The sequence below is a fragment of the Conger conger genome, chromosome 4 (genome assembly GCF_963514075.1).
Source record: "Conger conger chromosome 4, fConCon1.1, whole genome shotgun sequence".
Lineage (NCBI taxonomy): Eukaryota > Metazoa > Chordata > Actinopteri > Anguilliformes > Congridae > Conger > Conger conger.
The window spans coordinates 39,553,955-39,574,113 of NC_083763.1; the positions used below are offsets into that span (position 1 = coordinate 39,553,955).

A 20,159-nucleotide genomic window follows, 5' to 3' on the forward strand; every position below is an offset into this window, starting at 1 on the left:
TATTACATAAGGATTTATAATACAGAAATGTCAACCTTCTGAAAAGTATGTTCATTTATGCACTGCTGACTTGACATTTGTCCAGAAGACAAGGAGGGTAAGCCACAGAAGGCCATTGCTGAAAGGGCTGAGTGCTGTATCAAAGCATGTTCATGGAAAGTTGACTGGAAAGGAAAAGTGTGGTAGGGAAAGATGCACAGGGATGACCGCAGCCTTGAGAAGATTGTCAAGCCTAACCGATTCAAGACCTGGACTGAGGCTGGAGTCAGTACATCAAGAGCCACCATGCACAGACCAGGAAATGGGCTACAAGTGTTGCATCCCTAGTGTCAAGCCTGGACCGTTGCTCAGTGGTTCAAAATCCTCTTTTCAGAAGAAAGTAAATTTTGCATTTATTTTGGAAATCAAGGTCCCAGTGAAGTCCAGTGTGAAGTTCCCACAGTCAGTGATGCTTTGGGATGCCAAATCATCTGCTGGTGTTGGTCCACTGTGTTTTACATTTTACATTTACATTACATTATTGGCATTTGGCAGACGCTCTTATCCAGAGCGACGTACAGTTGATTAGACTAAGCAGGAGACAATCCTCCCCTGGAGCAATGCAGGGTTAAGGGCCTTGCTCAAGGGCCCAACGGCTGTGCAGATCTTATTGTGGCTACACCGAGATTAGAACCACCAACCCAGTCATTTACCTTAACCACTACGCTACAGGCCACCAGAGTCAATGCAACCATCTACCAGGAGATTTTAGAGCACTTGATGCTTCCATCTGCTGATAAGCTCTATGGAGATGCTGATTTCCTTTTCCATCAGGACTTGGCACCTGCCCACAGTGCCAAAACTACTAGTAACTGGTTTGCTGACCATGGTATTACTGTGCTTGATTGGCCAGCCAACTCGCCTGACCTGGCCCGAGATTCTCTATGGAGTATTGTCAAGAGGAAGATGAGACACCAGATCCAACAATACAGACGAGCTGAAGGCCGCTATCAAAGCAAGCTGGGCTTCCATAACACCTCAGCAGTGCCACAGGCTGATTGCCTCCATGCCATGCCGCATTGATGCAGTAATTCCTGCAAAAGGTGCCTCGACCAAGTATTGAGTGCATAAATGAACATCATTTTCAGAAGGTCAACATTTCTGTATTATAAATCCTTTTTTGATTGGTCTGTAATATTCAAATATTTTGAGATACTATATTTTTTATTTTCATGTGCTGTAAGCTGTAATCATCAAGATTAAAACAAAAAAAAGGCTTGAAATATTTCACTTTGTGTCATGAACTTTTCCAAGATATAAATATTTTTGAACCTGTACATGTTTCTAACATATTATTTTCCAGTTTTTTTTCTCCTATATACCAGTGTTGGACATTCAAGTCTCCACATTGGATCACAAGGATCAGGTGATCAGGTGGTTTGTAGCATGTATATGTATGGGTGTGCAGGACATGATCTGTTTAGAACTGACGAAGATCCACTGGGATCGAAACGCCTGTAATAAAGTTAATTAGGCTCCCATGTGCCTGTGAAGGCTGTCGCATATACAGAACCAAATTGATCAATAATTGTCCTACTGAACCCAATTATTCAGAAGAAACAACCCTTGAAGTGATCCATCCTTGTGTGCTGCATATCTGACAAAGGCATGATGGTTTTAGGCTGATTTGTTATCTTTGGCCCTTTACAACTTAAGGCCATTTAGCCAACAAATGTGTTCTATACTGTTTCAGCATAATTTAGAGCTAGTCCCACCCCCCCATTCCCATAGAGATCCATTCAAATGCAAAGAGTTTCAGTAACGCTTGTTGGACAACCTGAAAAGAAGATATCAATGCTGATGTTGATTTGTCCAATTATTTTTGAGCCCCTACAATTGGGGTGACTATGTATAAAAAGCGCTATAATTCCTACACTGTTCACCCGATTTAAATGTAAATACCCTCAAATTAAAGCTGAAAGTCTTTACTTATTATTTACGTCCAACTCCAATATCCTGTGGTAGACAGCTAAAATAACAATAACTTTTTCAACGTCTGAATATTTATGGACCCGACAGTATGTTTGACTATGCAGAGAGTGATTTCACTACTAAGGAGGCTCTAAAGAGGTTTATTAAGTGTCATTCTTAAAATGTTTGAAAAACTGACAAATAAATGTGCCAAAAAATATGACAAAATGTACGTTGAATATGGTTTGAAAGTGGAGAAGAAAAGCTGAAATGCCCGCTATACCTGGCCGTGCTATTCAGCGAAAGTATGAAGCCCAACAAATTAAGACGGCGCCTCAAGACAATACACAAGGAATGTGCTTGGAAACCGAAGGTTTTTTCCCAACAAACACTGGGTGTAATAAATCGGCGTCTAGTACACTTGACAATGGGCCTCATGGAAGAACATTTTCGTATTCTAATTTCATACTTTTTTCGAATGAAGTGCTCATACGAGTGTGCCACGTTGGATTTAACAAACGCACCTAACTTCAGACAACTGTCCCTAATGAAGATGTCCATCTGAGAGAGCCATGAAATCATTGTACAGGCTGAGCTACCACATAGCAAAGGCTATGAAAACCCAACACACTTGGGGGAAGCCTGCTGTGATAGATATGGTAAACACGATGTGTGGGGAGGTAGAAGTTGAACTGCAATTCATCCCATTGTAATAATACCGTGAAACTAAGAATTTACTGAATAAATTATTGAAAATCTTAGCAGCATATGCACAGATGGATTGTCCATCAATGGCCAAGATGTTTACATTACATTAATGGCATTTGACAGACGCTCTTATCCAGAGCGACGTACAAGGTGATGTGCAAAGTGCATACCCATAACCAGGGATAAGTGCGCTTAAAGACCCTAGAGCAGGCCTATTCAATTAGCGGCCCGCGGGCCACATGCGGCCCAGAACCAACCCCCGAGTGGCCCAGCCTGTGGTCCAGGCCGTCTGAATTGAATTGAATTGAATTGAAGAGATGCAGAGGGCAACTCGTTCCGCAAGATTTCAGAAATTCCTACAGTGCTTCAGACTGTGAATGCAACACTCCGCGTAGCCTAGCAACAGTCTACCCCCAAAGTAGCGCGTTGTTTTGAAGCATGGCTAGCGGTGCTGACAGGAGTAGTGCCTAAGTGTCTAAAAACATGTCCTTTTCAACTCAGAATTCACAATGAGAACCGTAGATTTAACCCTGTCTGGACGGACAAATACTTGTTTATTTTACCATCAAGTTCAAACGCCAAACCCATGTGTTTAATTTGCCATGAGTGCATTGGGGTACTAAAAGATTACAATGTCTGGAGGCACCACATCGAGAAACACCCTACTTTCCGGACAAACTTCCCAGAGGGATCTCAGGAGAGAGCGGTAAAAGTGCAGAGTTTGATTGCATCATACAACCGGAGCTGTACTACGATGGTGCGGACATGCACAGCTCAAGAGAGAGCTACAGCTGCTTCCCTCCGTGTTTTGTGGATTTTGGCGAAGAAGAAAAGGCCATTTACTGACTGTGAAAGATTGTAAGCTGGCCATCGTGGATGAAGTGATAAATGACGACAAAATGAAAACGAGTGTGACATCTGCTATTAAAAATGTACCCCTGTCAGACACGTCAAACATTCGCAGGGTTGAAATTCTAGCTACAGATGTATTTGAAACGCTGTTGAATGAACTGAAGAAAGCCGATGTCATGTCTATAGCAGTAGATGAGTCCACGGACAGAACTGATACTGCACAATTGTGCTTATACGTCTGTTTTTTTGATGGCAAATGCTTCAGAGAGGAACTAAACTAAAATCGATATTATTTTAAATAATAATACTGCAACACGCAACGAATAAACTGCTTACCTAGCCAAACAAAACTAGCAAAGGTATCATCCTCATACACAAGTAAATAACACAGGTAAAGACAACAGTTAAGGTTTACAGGGAGGTAGGGAGGGACAAGAGAGGTGCAGCTTGAAGAGGTGCGTCTTCAGTCTGCGCTTGAAGATGGCAAGAGATTCTGCTGTTCTTCCCGAGGAAAACAGGAAGTGATGGAAGGCTACAATACAGTTCCTTAAGACTGAGATTAACTTAAATAAGTAGAATTCTACTGCAATTTTACTTTGTTTGGTTTTATTTAAAATAATATTTAAGGGTGCCAATAATTTTGACACCTACATTTTTCATGAAAAATAGTATTACTCAATAAAAATGAGAATAATTGTATTAGGATAAAAGTATATAGTTTTCCCATATGTTTGGACATAAAATATAGCTCATTATCTGTGTTGTTTATTTTATACAGCCTTTTTTTTTTTTTTTTTTTTTCATTTTCATCAAGGGTGCCAATAATTCTGTATGTGTGCTAAGATTAAAAAAGTACTAAGGTTAGTCAAAGGCAAATCGCTGATGATGCAAAATGCAATCCCAAGCGGTCATTTCAACACTGTTGTAGGACAATTAAAGAGGAGGTCAAGTACACTAATAATAATAATAATAATAATAATAACCAACTGCTCTATAAGAATAAAGATATTCCTGAGGCCTTAAATGGCTACATTGTTGAGAGTTTTACCAGGAAGGAGGTTACTAGTAGGTCGGAGGGCATACTCAATATTGAGATAGGAGATTAAAAAATATTGGATAAATTACATAAAGACAAAAAAGGCAGCAGGCCTTGATGGCATATTCCCAAGGGTACTCAAAGAGTTAAGTGAGATCATTTTTAAACCACTGGCAAGTATTTTCAGACAGTCTTTAGAAACTGGAGAAATACTGGATGACTGGAAAGAAGGTAATATAATACCAATATATAAGAAAGGGAACCGTACCGATCTAGGAAACTACATGCCTGTGAGTTTAACTTGTAAAATACTGGAATCTATCATTAGGAACAAACTGGAATTATTTCTCAAAAAAAATAATGAAGGGATTCTAAGGGATAGCCAGCATGGTTTTTGAAAGAGTAGGTCATGCCTAGCAAACCTTTTGTTTTGATGATAGCAGGGCTTATGATATTGTATACCAAGATTTCCAAAAAGCATTCGATAAAGTACCACATGACAAACTAATTATCAAAATGAGGACGGTAGGAATTACTGGAGCCATTTCAAAGTGGGTTCGGAATTGGCTCCGGGAAAGGACACAAAGAGTAGTAGTAGGAGGGGCCTTATCCTAGCAGGTCCCACAAGGATTGATGCTGGGGCCACTGCTCTTCCTCATTTACATAAATTACCAAACAATACAAAACTTGGAGGTTGAGCAAACAGTGTAGACTCTACAAAAGTAATCCAGGAAGACTTAAACAGAATCCAGAAGTGGGCGGAAGCCTGGCAAATTAAGGGCAGGATTTGATTTGATTGAGGCTTTTAAATTCATTAAAGGGATTAACAAAGGTTGTGTTTGGTTAGCAAAACGAGAGGGCACATGGAAATGGCTTCCACTTCGGCTCAGGCGACCGATATCGCTACTCTCCCCTGGATGTTTATACAGACAGAATGCTCGGGCCCCCAGCCCCCCCCCACGCCTCCTCCCTACTCCTCCTTTGGACTTCACCTCTTGGGACTCAAGGTTGTCTCCAATCCTCACCACCGATAGAGAACACTGTTGGCCTGGGCGGTGACGAAGTACAGAGGCTCACACATACACATACACAAAGACACATGCACACTAACCCTTGGATCCAATGCCTTGGTCGGCCCCCTCAAGTCTTTCCCTGTCATAGAGCAGTCTGCTGGGGAGTTGAGCATTGCGCCATGGGCTGCGCGCTCCCCCTAGTGTCTGAGCTGTGACACCTCCCTCCTGAGACTTTTCCCAATACCAAAATGTGCATGTCTCGAGTTTCTTGTTGTGATGTTTAATTGTTGGCTTATGTGCCGAGGTTTTTTTTTTCCTAATCCCACACTGGGCCCCCCTAAAGGAGCTCAGTTTGGGGAGTTGTATTTTTTTCCCCTCATCTCCCCCCATTGTTTCTTTCTTATCTAATGATAGTTCTCCTGCTCCTGTCTCCCTCCCCATGTTGGCCACGAAATGGCCACTGTGTGTTTCTTGGACGGGATGAAACTGTCAACTGTAATTTCGTTGCTCTGTACTGTGCAATGACAATAAAAGCTATTCTATTAACAAAGGAGAAATTCCATACAGATATTAGGAAGTATTTTGTGAGGAAGATGGTGACATAAAGAACCCAAGGATAATATTTTAAGAATTGCTCAGATTGATTTGTTCACCAAGTCTCAAAAAGAACCATAGAACGCTACCTCCATACCAGAAAACTCTTTGGAAGGGTGGCACAAAGAGAGCCCTTACTGAGCACGATAACCAAAACTAAGCCACTGGAGTTTGGCAAAGGTAATGATTTATGACTGGGAAAGTGCTATGGTCAGATGAGACCAAAAGTTTTCTTCAGTAGGAACAAAATTTCCGACATGTTGGACGAATCATGGAAGCAATGCATTCCATTGATTTTCTGTGGAGAGGCTTGCATTGCATAATGGGCTCAGTTCAGCAAGTGCTGTGGTACGTTTCACAGTTCTGGCTTTGCATACATGAAAATAAAATGCTTCCAGTGCATCTCGTCTGGCTCACAAAACTCGGATCAAACTCGGCATTGCAGATCAAATATGAATCGAGATTCAGCAACTGCATTGCTTATTTCTCACCTCAAAGGTTATCAGAAAAGTATTTTAGTGGACTGTTAATGAGGAATAAGACAAAAGTTAATCAATGGTTTGCCATATTGTTATGTTTTGCCCATTAACACAGTCTACCCAATAAGGTGGTAACTACATGGTACACTACATCCTTTGTTCTTGTTGATCCATTGGCTATCTATCCAATGGAACCCTCCTAGATTAACTTGGGTGTTCAATAAAATTTTTATGAATGGACTTTCCGGACACGCCTAGACTTAAAGAGCATCAATTGTGCTAATTCACAATTCTCATGCACACACATCAATTTACAAAATAGTGGGGATTCATCGTATTTACATGCTCATTTAGGACAGTTTTTTGAAGTTAGGAGCATTTGTTGAATACGATGTGGCAAACTCGTAAGAGCCCTTCTTACGAAACAAAGGAAGAGAAATGTATGACACGAATAGAAAAATGGTCTTATCTGACTCCAAATATACATCAGGAAGTGAAAGTGACATCCATGTTTTGTATTAGCAATCGCAGTTTTTAGACTTAAATTCCATCAGAAACCTGTGGTCTGAACTGAAGAGGGCCGTCCATAAGCGCAAACCCATGCTGCGTGGTGGAATGGTCATATGGATTTCTGATTCTTTTTTTAAAAGTGATTAAGCTGGATATTTCTCTATTTAATAGCACACTAAATGTTTTTGTTTAAAAAAAAAAAATTCTAGATGGATATAGTCCCCTCCAGAAGTATTGGAATGGCAAGGTCAGTTCCTTTTTTCTTTTTCTTTTTTATTATACACTCAAGACAATTGAGTTTCAGGTCAAAATATGTAGCCTGCATGAGATGAATTTCAGCTTTTATTTCCTGGTATTTTTATATAGATTTGTTAAAAAACTTCATATCACCTTTTGTATCAGACCACCACATTTTTAGGTGAGCAGAAGTGTTGGAACATGTGACTGACAGGTGTTTATTGTTGCCCAAATAGTTCTGAATGTCTACTCTTGGTTTTAGTCTTGGGTTTTGCCTGTGAAGACTGCATTTGTGTTAGAAAAGATAAACCAACATGAAGACCAGAGAACTGTCTTTTGGAGAAAAGCAGGCCATTTCAAAGCTTAGGAAAGAGGGGAAATCAATTGCACAAGCATTCGGGACAGCTTGTACAACAACTTGGAATGTCCTGAAAAAGAAAGAAACCACTGGCATACTGAGCAACAGACATAGAACAGGTCGACCAATGAAAACAACAGCAGTTGATGACCAAAACATTGTGAGAGCTGTGAAGAAAACCCCCAAAACATCAGTCAGTGACATCACTAACCTTCAGCCCTGCCCTGTGGAGACTAGTTATATCAACCGTTCCAAGAAGACTTGCTATAGCTGCTATACCACAAGATGCAAACCACTCATCAGTAGGCATCAGTAGGGATCTGCTCATGATCCAAAACATACAAGCTCATCTGTGAAGCCTGGTGGAAGAAGTCTCATGGCTTGGGCTTCCATGGCTGTTTCTCAAGTGGGCTCACTAATCTTTATTGATGACGTAACTCATGATGGATGAATTCAGAAGTCTACGAAAACAGAACTCTGCCAACTTACAGAGAAATGCATCAAAACTAATTGGGAGGAACTTCATCATGCATCACGACAATGGCCCAAAACACACTGCCAACACAGCAAAGGACTTCATTAGGGAGAAAAAGTGGAAGGTCAAATCAATCACCCTAACCCAATTGAGCATGAATTCCACCTCCTGAAGAGGAGATTGAAGGGAAAACCCACCCTGAAACAAACAGCAACTGCAAGAGGCTGCAGCATAAGCCTGGAAAAGCTTCACAAAAGAAAAATGCAACAGTTTGGTAAAGTCAATGGGTTGTAGGCTTGATTCAGTGATTGCATAACGGATATGCTACCAAATATTAAGTGTTTACTTTCATTTACTGAAATACTCTCCATTCCAATACTTTTGCTCACCTAAAGATGGTCTGATACCAAAAGTGCTATGTTCTAATTAGTTACACACATCTAGGTGTAAATACCAGGAAATAAAAGCTGAAATTCTGAACTCTTATCTAATGATCATCTTTTTATCTAAACCCGTTCAGCAAAAGAAGGAATTGGCCTTGCTGTTCCATTACTTTTGAAGGCGACTGTATCTATCTATAAAAAATTCACAACATTTAGTGTGCTATTAAATATAAAAATATCCAATCTTTCCAGACTTTATGCTTCTTAACAGACACTGTAACCCAAAGTGACATACAGTATATGAATGCATATATTTTTCACTATCCCCCTGGGACTAGTTTGTATATGTTGTCCCTTGGAATCATTGTTAGCATAATGCCCCACCAACTGAGTCATAGGACTACTGGTAGAAAATGAATTTTGAGCTGTAAAAATAAGCATTTCTGTGGGCACAGGTGTATATGCAACATCGCCTGCAGTGGCCACTATGAGAACCCTGTGTGTGGGACTGACGGAAACTCTTACAGCAATCCCTGTTACGTCCGTGAGGCGTCGTGTATGAAGCAGGAGCAGATTGAGGTCAAACACCTTGGAACATGCCCAGGTAAGATTTCACGCAGGTTTCCCCAATTCTCTGGGTGAATCGCAAGGAGATGGAGTTTGTTGGTAAACAACTGTGTAAGGAAATGAACCATCAGGCAAATACAAAAGCTCAGCTTTGCCTGCAAGAGCTGGCTTTGATTTGCACTGTAATTAAGCATCAGCCCCATTCTGACTGGCAATGGCCTCACAATCCCCACTCAGATGCATAGCTTGGAAAGGTTGCCAATCCCTGTGCATTAAATGGCTATAATAACAGCCTTATGGGTGGTAATATGAAAATTGGAGTTCACAATTGGAAAATAGACGGAACATTGTATCATTGAGTACAAGTTTTCAGGGTTTTCCCTGCTGTAATGCCAAAGATATGATGCTCCAAATTTGACACAAACCCCAAATTCCACTCCTTGCACATATAGCAAGGCACGATGCAAAGCATATACAGTAGGCCGAGCAATCTTTTTTTTTTATTATGAGAATAGAAATATGTGAAAAAGCACCAACATTACCATGAATGTAATGAATTATTAGATCTAATGCACAGAACTTGGAAATTATTCAAATAATGTGCAATTGCTGCAACAGTAACGAGTACAGTCTTGGAACAGGTATGAGTAGTTAAAATGCATTGATAGAGACTCGAGGATTTAGTCGCACACTGTTTCTCCCAGCAGTTGGCAATAGGCATACAGTAAATGAGACAAATCCCACTGCAGGTTTGCCATCCAAAACTGTGGGGAAATGACACAATACATTTTATTTTGTTATGCGGAAATGTTATTTAATTTGTACATGAGAAGGTTAAAAGTGCTTAGATATGATTTGTTTGGAAAACAAAAAAAGCTGGATCGGATTCTTTTATGTATCAATTGCTTGACATCATTAACGTGAGATAGGCTAGAGCCAACAACATCAGGTGTTTAGACTTTTAAATTACTCCCAACATTGTAAATGCAATACCCTCCTCCTTCCACAACTTTTCCTTAATATTTGGGTTTAAAGTAATTGCTTTTGAAATTCCCAAAAAATGACTGAGTAATGAAATACAGGCAGTGCCACTGAATGACCAATGCTTTGATACAAACTAGGGCTGCAACTAACGACTATTTTGATAATCGATTAATCTGCTGATTATTTCTACGATTAATCAGGTAAAATAACGAAATGTCGTTCTAAATGTAAAATATTAACACACATAAAATACCAAAATGTATGCTATACAAAAGCAAAATATTTTTATAAACGTATTACCCGCAAACTTTGTATTGTCAAATATATATATGCTTGTTTTTATATAAAGTGCACAAAACAGGCATTTATGTTTCTCAACTTTCTTGAACAGGCCTGAACTGTTAAAATAAAAAATATATAAATAATAAAAACACAAACACAAAGGATTTGATACATCAAATAGTAAACAGGTCATGGACTATGGGGGTAACTGTTTCTGCAGTATCACTTTCTCAACCACTGAATCACTCACACATACAACCTCTCTCGTTCTACAGAAACTTTGCATTGCAAAGCAAAAATGTTAGCATGTTTCCTGCTGCAGAGAACAGCTTCTCTGATGGTGTTGAGGTGCCAGGGATGGATAAGTAGGACTTTGCTAGCCTGGCCAAGGTGGGATATCTATTCCCATTAGCCTTCCACCAATGTAATGCACTTTCTTCCTTGGCAAGGGGCTTCTCTACAAAGTATGTGAGGACTTCATTCCTCACTTCGCTGTTGAGATCCTCAGCTTCCTGATCTCCATGTTCTTCTTCATTGCTGGTTTCAGAATCAAGTAGTGAGTCAATTAAAGAGGCAGAAGTTGAAGGTCCAGCAGCTGTAGTAATGGTGGAGGTGGTACTGGTTTGGCCACAGGGACTACCATGCTGTTGCCCATCCATCTCCCTTTTCAGTCTGATTGCCAGTGTTTGCACTTTGGTTTTTACATTCACGACTACATCACCTGTTAGAAACTTAAGTCTTTTGAACCTCGGGTCCAGGGCAGTGGAGAGGACCACCGTGTTTGGTGCGCTGTCAGAGAAAGCAGTCTCCCTCTTCCATCTCTGTTGCAGCTGCTCCATAGCAGTGTGTTGGAAAGCCCACATCGGGGCTGACTCGAAGGAAGCAGCCTGGGTGGACTTCACTAGCCCCCTCACAAGTGGAGGTACTGCAGATATTGTGATGTATTTCTCCCCACTCATGTATACAGTGGCACATTCAAAAGGCTTAAAGGCTGTGGGAAGGCTCCACTGGCCTGGTTTCAAATCCTGGTACCTTTTTCCCCTCTGTGTGACAGAGGAGTCAGACAGTGTTGCCGTTACAGGACACCTTTGCTCAAGCAGCCGGCTTATCATATAGAACGGGCTGTTCCATCTGGTGCTTATGTCCTGAACAAGCCTGTGCTCAGGTACGGCCATTTGTTGCCGTTTCTCTTTTAGCATGTTGCAGGCTAGCTTTAAAAAAAATGTTCCACAAGACTTGCAGCCCTAATAGCTTGTTCAATGCTTGGGTGCTTCAGTGCAGAATTGATTGCATTACATTACATTACATTACATTAATGGCATTTGGCAGACACTCTTATCCAGAGCGACGTACAACAAAGTGCATACCCATAACCAGGGATAAGTATGCTGAAAGACCCTAGAGGGAAGTACAATTTCAACTGCTACCTGTACAACAAAGATAAGGACCAGGGCCTTATACAAATAAACAAACAACAAAGCAAAAGTAACCAAACTTAACTAGCCAACTAAAAATACCGATACACAAAAAAGTAAATCACAGAAAGACAACAATTAAGGTTCACAGGGAGGTAGGGAGGGATGGGGAGAGGTGCTGTCTTCAGCTTGCGCTTGAAGGTGGGGAGAGATTCTACAGTTCTGACCTCAACGGAGAGTTCATTCCACCACCGTGGAGCCAGAACAGACAGTAGTCGCGAGCGTGAGGTGGAAGTTTGGAGAGGGGGAGGTGCCAAGCGGCCTGTGGAGGCTGAACGAAGAGGTCTGGCAGGGGTGTAGGGTCTGATGATTTTTTGTAGGTGAGCTGGGGAAGACCTTAACTGCTTGGAAGGCTAGCACCAATGTTTTGAATTTGATGCGAGCCATGACAGGCAGCCAGTGGAGGGAAGTAAGCAGGGGGGTGACGTGCAAGTATTTGGGAAGGTTGAAGACCACAAGAGCTGCTGCATTCTGGATAAGTTGGAGGGGTCTGATGGCGGACGCTGGGAGGCCAGCCAAGAGGGAACTGCAGTAGTCCAGGTGGGACAGAAACATCGCTTGGACCAGGAGCTGGGTCGAGTAGGGGGTGAGAAAGGGGCGGATTCTCCGTATGTTGTATAGGAAGAACCTGCATGACCGGGTCACCGCCGCAATGTTCTTGGAGACAGTCTGCTGTCCATCACCACGCCGAGGTTTCTTGCACTGGGTGATGGTGTAAGTGTGGTATCCCGAGGGAAATGGAGAGATCCAGATGGGGAGAGGTATTAGCAGGGATGGATATCATTTCAGTCTTACCTGGGTTGAGCTTTAGATGGTGGTTGGATGTGGTAGGATAGCCCATGTGCAGTGATCACAGGGCCAAGGGAACGAGTGTAAAGAGAAAAAAGAAGCGGGCCTCGGACTGAGCCCTGGGGGAGTCCTGTGGCAAGGGAGATCTAGAAGAATCAGGACAGAGGAGAGGGAGGCTGCTCATGCGGCATGGAGTGATTCACTGACGGAGAGGAGCGCGGTCTCTGTCGAGTGGCCCGATCTGAAGCCAGACTGATGGGGGTCTAGCAGGTTGTTGTTAGAAAAAAAAGAAGAAAGTTCAGTAGAAGCGGCTCGTTCTATGGTTTTAGAAAGAAAAGGAAGAAGAGATACCGGGCGGTAGTTCTGGATGATGGAGGGATCCAAAGTAGGCTTTTTTAGCAGCGGAGTGATGTGGGCCCTCTTGGAGGATGCTGGAAAACAGCCAGAAGACAGGGAGGAGTTGACAAGGGAGGTGACAAATGGGAGAATGTCAGGTGTGATAGTCTGGAGAAGAGAAGAGGGGATAGGGTCAAGGGCACAGGTTGTAGGGCGGTGGGAGAGCAGGAGTTGAGAAACTTCAGAGTCTGTAATGGGGGAGAAAGTGGAAAAGGAAGGGATGGGCCTAGAGGGGGGGAAGGGCACAGTGAGGCGGGCGGTGGTTGTAAAGGATCTGCGGATGACTGTGACCTTCTCATCAAAGTCATCAGCAGCGAAGGAGGACTGAGGTGGAGGAGGCGGTGTGTTGAGGAGAGAGGAGAAAATAGAGAACATTTTCACTTCACTTCTTGGAATATCTCTTGATATTTCTTCTCCATCAGTTTCGTAGAATGTGTCCTCGAGGGAAGAGTGTAGCCAGGGTGGAGGGTGTTGATCATTGCTCTGAAGCCATCATTTTCAACCATTGATAGTGGCCTCATGTCAGTGATGAGCGTTTTTAGGATTCTGTCAAAACAGCTGCTTTCTGTGGTGTGCATGACCATTTATTCCCCAGAAAGCCACTCATGGTGAGTTGTTTTTTTTCCTGAAATGAAAGACAGTATGTATGAGTATGCATAATAGCACATTTAACATAACTCAATACATGCCTTGTTTTACTTCATAAATAATTGCTTTAAATGTAAAGGCCAGTAACCCAAAGTCCAAGCAGACTAAAATATATACAGGCCTATATGCTTCAAACAATGCAATGAGTCCTATAGCTCACTCCTTACATACAGTCTCACACAAACTAATTTAAGCAAATTAACACTGAGAAATAGCCATGTTCTACCACTGATGGTAGTCAGATAGTTAAATACACTTCCTAAATATGTAAATAGATTTGTTTTAATTAACCATTCAAGCTGGATTGCAAGCAAACACTGACTATGATCTGTTGCATTTTTGAAGCAAATAGCATAGTCATTCGTCTGAAAGCAGGTCATTTTCATTTATCTAATTAACAGCAGGTGTTCGCTCGCAATTCAGCTTGAGTAGGCTATTAAGTTAAATGTTGCTGTTGGCCTATAGCACATTCTAGCCGGGTAGAGCCATCACTATTAGGCCTACTTGATAGACTCTTTTCTACAACTGATGGTAGCCAGGCTAGCCAGTTTTAAATACACTTCTGCAATACACTTCTTGACCTCTCTGCGGCGTTCGACACGGTCAACCACTCCATCCTCTTAGCCTCCCTGGCATCTATAGGGATCTGTGGCCCAGCCTTAGAGTGGATCCAATCTTATCTCTCTGCCCGGTCCTCCCAGGTGTCCTGGACTGGAGGAGTGTCAACCCCTCGCCCCCTTGTTACAGGAGTCCCCCAGGGCTCAGTCCTCGGACCCCTCCTCTTCTCCATCTACACGAGATCCCTTGGCCCCGTTATCTCTGCTCATGGCATCTCATATCATTGTTATGCCGATGACACCCAAATCTTTCTCTCCTTCCCCCCATCAGACACACAGGTCTCTACCCGTATCTCCGCCTGCCTGAGAGACATCCAGAGCTGGATGGGCAACCACCATCTGAAGCTCAACCCAAATAAGACGGAGGTGATCTTCATCCCTGCTTTAACCTCTCCCTTCTCTGATTTCTCCATCTCACTAGGGGATACCACAGTGACCTCATCCCCTAGTGCAAGAAACCTTGGAGTGGTGATGGACAACAGGCTATCCTTCTCCAAGAACATCGCTACGGTGACCCGGGCGTGCAGGTTCTTCCTGTACAACATCCGGAGAATCCGACCCTTTCTCACCACCTACTCCACTCAGCTCCTTGTTCAAGCAATGGTCCTGTCCCGCCTGGACTATTGCAATTCTCTGCTGGCTGGCCTTCCAGGATCAGACCCCTACAACTCATCCAGAATGCTGCAGCCCGTCTGGTATTCAATGTTCCCAGACATTCACATGTCACCCCCCTGCTCAGCAACCTCCACTGGCTGCCTGTTATGGCTCGCATCAAATTTAAAACTTTGGTGCTCGCATACCAGGCAGTTAAAGGATCAGCCCCTGTGTATATTCAATCCCTTATCAAGACCTATACACCAACAAGACCCCTCCGTTCTGCCACTTCGTGCCGTCTGGCGCCTCCCCCTCGCCACACCTGCACTTCACGCTCATGACTGCTGTCTGTCCTGGTTCCACGGTGGTGGAATGACCTCCCGGTGAATGTCAGAACGGCAGAGTCTCTGACCTCCTTCAAGCGCAGACTGAAGACCCATCTCTTCAGGCTACACCCTTCCCTCCCCAACTCACAATCACTGTGATTAGCCTTAGACCGTAATGGCACTTATGTATAGATATCGTTACTTGTATAGGTATTGTTGTTTTTTGACTGTTGTTGTATTCTAGCTGCCAACAGTGGTATGCTAGTTTGAAAGCTGATTGTACTCTTCAAGGGTTCTGAATTTCTGTATGTTTACACTAGGACTCGGGAACTGTACTGTCCTCTCAGGTCTACTTTTGCACTTGTTCTTGTGATTCGCTCTGGATAAGAGCGTCTGCTAAATGCCACGTAATGTAATAATGTAATGTAATGTAATGTAACATATTTTACTAGATGTGAGATGTGAGAGAGGAGAATGCCAGTCCACAGAGGTAGGAGGTGGGGAATTGAATCAAGACATTGAGAGCACTTTCTGAAATTGAAGGATACGCCTGCCCCACATTCATCCAAAATGTGTCAAAAGACAATTCACTGTGTTGTAATCCAAGTGTGGGGTCCATTTTAGCTCTGCAAGCTCCTTTGTAGTCAAGCACCTTGACGTTGACTCTGTGGCGAGAGAGTGGAATGGATCTCGAACCCAGTCAAAGGTCTCAAACCTTTTCTCCAGCGTAGCCAGGTGTGCAGATACAGAGTTTAAAAAATCTGCTGTCTTGTCTGTGGCATTTTTAGCTGTCAAGGGAAACATGTCAATGCTTTTTTGAGCCACTCTTTGTTGCCACTGGCCAAGTTTTGTTCTGAAGCCATTGATTTTATCTGTTGCTGTCAGGATATTTTCTTTCCTTTCCTGCATTTTCATATTTAGCTCATTCATGTGGCCAAAAATGTCAGCTAAGTAAGCAAGTTTCAGCCACCATGAGTTATCATTTTTCTGTCCTTTAAAAGGAATGTCATGCTCACTCGAAAATGCCAGTAGCTCTTCTCTTAGTTCATAAAGCCGGGTCAACGCTCGACAACCACCTGACCTCTGTGTGCAGTAAAAGCCCCTGGTGCTCCGATCCCATTTCACTGCAGAGCGTGCTGAATAAGTGCGTCTTGAGTGGGCGGGACTTTATGTAATTCACAATTTTTACGGCTTGATCCAAAACATCAGTGAGATCGGGAGGCATAGTTTTTGCCATAAGCGCCTCTCGATGCAGCATGCAATGGGTTACGACCGTGGTGCGATTTCCCTGTTTAGCTTTTGTTACAAAGCCTTTGATCCGTCCGGTCATAGCGGCAGCACCGTCGGTGCAAATACCTACACACATACCCCAGGTAAGACTATGTTCCCTGTAGTAGTCGTCTGTGACCCTGAATATCTCGTCACCCGTAGCATGGCACAAAGCTTTACAAAATAAAAAGCAATACTATCTTCATCCACGTACCTCACGTTAGCGATCAGCTGGCAAAGACCACTAGCATCAGTTGAATCGTCAATTTGGAGAGCAAATTTCCCCCTCAACCGTAGTTTCTCACAGAGGACAGATTCCATGTCATCAGACATATCGTCAATGCGCCGTTTGATGGTGCTGTCTGATAGCGGAATTTTCTCTATTTCTTTGACAGCATCTGGCCCTATCATAACTCCAATGGTTTTCTTGCACGCTGGCAATATGAGTGATTCTGCAATGGTGTGTGCCTTTTTAGCTTTGGCAACTAACTTGGACACTAAAAAACTAGCCTCTTGTGCTTTGTCAGACACACACATGGTTGAAAGCATACGTTCACTCTCTGCCTCATTTTGTGATTTTTGTCTCTTAAAATATTCTATGTCTTTAGACTTGTGTCCTGGATGCTTTGTTTTAAAGTGCCGTGCTAATTTGCTTGGTACCATCGCTTCATTAGCTAACTTCTCCCTGCATATCAGGCATAGTGGCATGGGGCTCGTAGTAGCACCGCACCAGCTGAAACCACACTTCAGGTAGCAATCTTTGTAAAACCTTAGTTTTGGCCATTTTGCTTCTCCTAGCTGGTCGGACACGGCCTCCGATGTCAGTTGCTGAATGGGTGTCACGTTATTTGTTCTCTTAAGAAACCTTTCCATACTTTATTTTTCTCATCAAGCTAGCCGACATCTGCTGACAGTTAATGTTATAAAATCGCGCTTCAGAATAAATGCGGTAGTGTGTACAGTTTAGCACAAGAAAAAAAATGCGTGTACAGTGTTTTCTTTGTGCCAAAATTATGTGCGTGAAGGAATATGCGTTTCTGTTACGAATGACTGAAAACAATTTTGAACTTGATGTTTAAACTGATAGGTTATAACATAATTTTATTGGACTACTTAAAATAGCAAAATTCCAACTATGATCAAATTATTTCGCGGCACCCCTGGACTGTTATCACGGCACCCCTGATATAAGCAATATTGCTGCAGTCTATAGTCATGCAGCTAACATTCTAGCCGGGTAGAGCCAAACTATTACTCATTACAAATTAACTTTCCAGACTAACGTTTCGCCTCAGTTCATTTAACTTAATAGGCTGCCGACTCAAGCTGGATTGCAAGCGAACACCGGCTATAAACAAGAATAACTAGGCCTACCTGCTGTGAGACAAACGATTACACTGATTTACCCACTTCAAAACGCAACGGATGCCATGGGTCTAAATACGTTTAATTAATTAGCTAGCTAATATTTAGTAAAAAGTTAATGTAAGCCTACCCTGTTGTCGAGTCCCTTTCATCTACGACTCCAACATGCTTTCGTTTCAGGTGCAACCACATGACCCAATGAATCACATAATAGAATTTGTTGCCGACTATTTTAATAATCAATTTTTATAAATGTTTTCGATTCGTTGTTGCAGCTCTAATACAAACTGCTCAATCAAGTGTTATCAAAACTAATTTTGCACATAAAATAAAACACGTCATTCAATGCAATCGTGCGATGAAGTTGATATAAGTTATATACAGTGGGCTCCAGAATTATAGGCACCCTGAATATTTTTTTAATTTTTATGTTGCATATAATAAACAACTTGGATCATGATCTATACTTCATGTTCAAACATAAAGGAAAACAATATACTTTTTATTTCAAACCATTTACTCATGTTCCAATGTTTCTTCTTTAGTCATCAAAAAAAAATTCTGAAAACCACATGTGCCAAAATGATTGTCAAATATGGCAGTGGTTCATTGATGTTTTGGAGATGTTTTTCAGCCAGTGGTCTTGGTGTGCTATTTAAGATCAATGGGACAATGAATACAAGGAAATCTTACAGCAGGAAATCTGGTTGTTTCTGCTAGGAAGCTGAGTCGTAAGTAGAATGACTTCATGCATACATCAAAATCCACACAGAAATGGTTAAGTAATAACAACAACCATTTTCTGCAATGGCCATCTCAGTCTCCAGACTTAAATCCCATGAAAAACCTGTGGTCTTAACTGAAGAGGGGAATATCCCAAGGATATCAATGATTCTGAAAAGTTCTGCATGGGGGAATGGTAAAAAAAAAATCCATCCAAATGTGTTCTCTAACCTAATCACAAATTATAGGAAAAGGCTCATGGCTGTCATCTTTGTCATGGGTGCCAATGATTGTGGAAATATGTTTTATTATGAAAAATATAAGGCTTTGGTTGATTCCATTGAATCATTAGGAAAGCGTACTACCCTACACATGTTGGAAAATAAATCTTACCTATGTCAATAACTGTTATTTTTCAGTTTACAGTTTTGTGCATATTTATCAATTTTGCCAATAATTCTGGAGCCCACTGTAAATTTGATAACTCTGCAGCAGCGATGTAGGACTCGAGTCCCAGACTTGACCATTATTAACGTATGATTTATCATTAAATTAAATGTTAAATATGTTATGTGGATTCTTACGTGAAGGCCAATAAGCAACCACATGAACCACATTCCCCAGGAGAAAAACTACCGATGAAGGGACGTTAAATTCTGGTGGAAGCGGCCGCTTCCCCATATTCTGTTCAGGTCACCGGAGTCTACCTTACCATAAATACAACTGGAAGTTATGGTACACTGCTTTGCTGGAGCATAAGCTGTAACCATAATAACGTGAAATATGCCCATTAACAACTTCACGTCATTCTTACATTGTTATCAGTTCAATAATTGCATTACCTCCTTTTATATATTTGTTTGCTATGTAGCATAGTAAGCATAACCTGAACATCCAGCATATCAAGGTTGGAACCATTGGTCTGTGTACCGTTGTGCATGATCTCTCCCACTGTTACCCACTGCAACAGGAAAAATTAAAAAATGCCTGGTTTTTCTTTCTTTCTTTAACAGTGCAACAGAAATTCCATAACAAATGAACGAATGGGACATATTCATTAATTAATTAATTCATTCATTCATTATCCTAACCTGTTTATCCTGAACAGGGTCGCAGGGGGGCTGGAGCCTATCCCAGCATACATTGGGCGAAAGGCAGGAATACACCCTGGACAGGTCGCCAGGTCCATCGCAGGGCACACATACCATTCACTCACACACTTATACCCATGGGCAATTTAGACTCCAATCAGCCTAACCTGCATGTCTTTGGACTGTGGGAGGAAACCGGAGGCTTAGGCGAATTAAGTCTTTGTAATATATGCTTGCAATATAAAAATATATGCTTGTTAAAAAGTTCCCTTCTTTATTGTAACGACAACAGACTATGTTTAGTGCACGATCTAGCGGTTGGCTGGAGATATGAAATGTATTTTTTTTAAATTACTTGGGGTGTACCTTGATACACAGCTCCAGGTTGCCCTTACATTTCCCAACCCCAATTCTAACTTTAACCATTGTAGCCTACTA

The 20,159-nt window shown here is 42.0% G+C and overlaps 1 pseudogene; it reads left to right on the top strand.

Moving 5' to 3' along the window:
* Nucleotides 1-20,159, top strand: part of LOC133126613 (tomoregulin-1-like) — a 79,372-nt pseudogene that overhangs the window by 38,241 nt on the left and 20,972 nt on the right.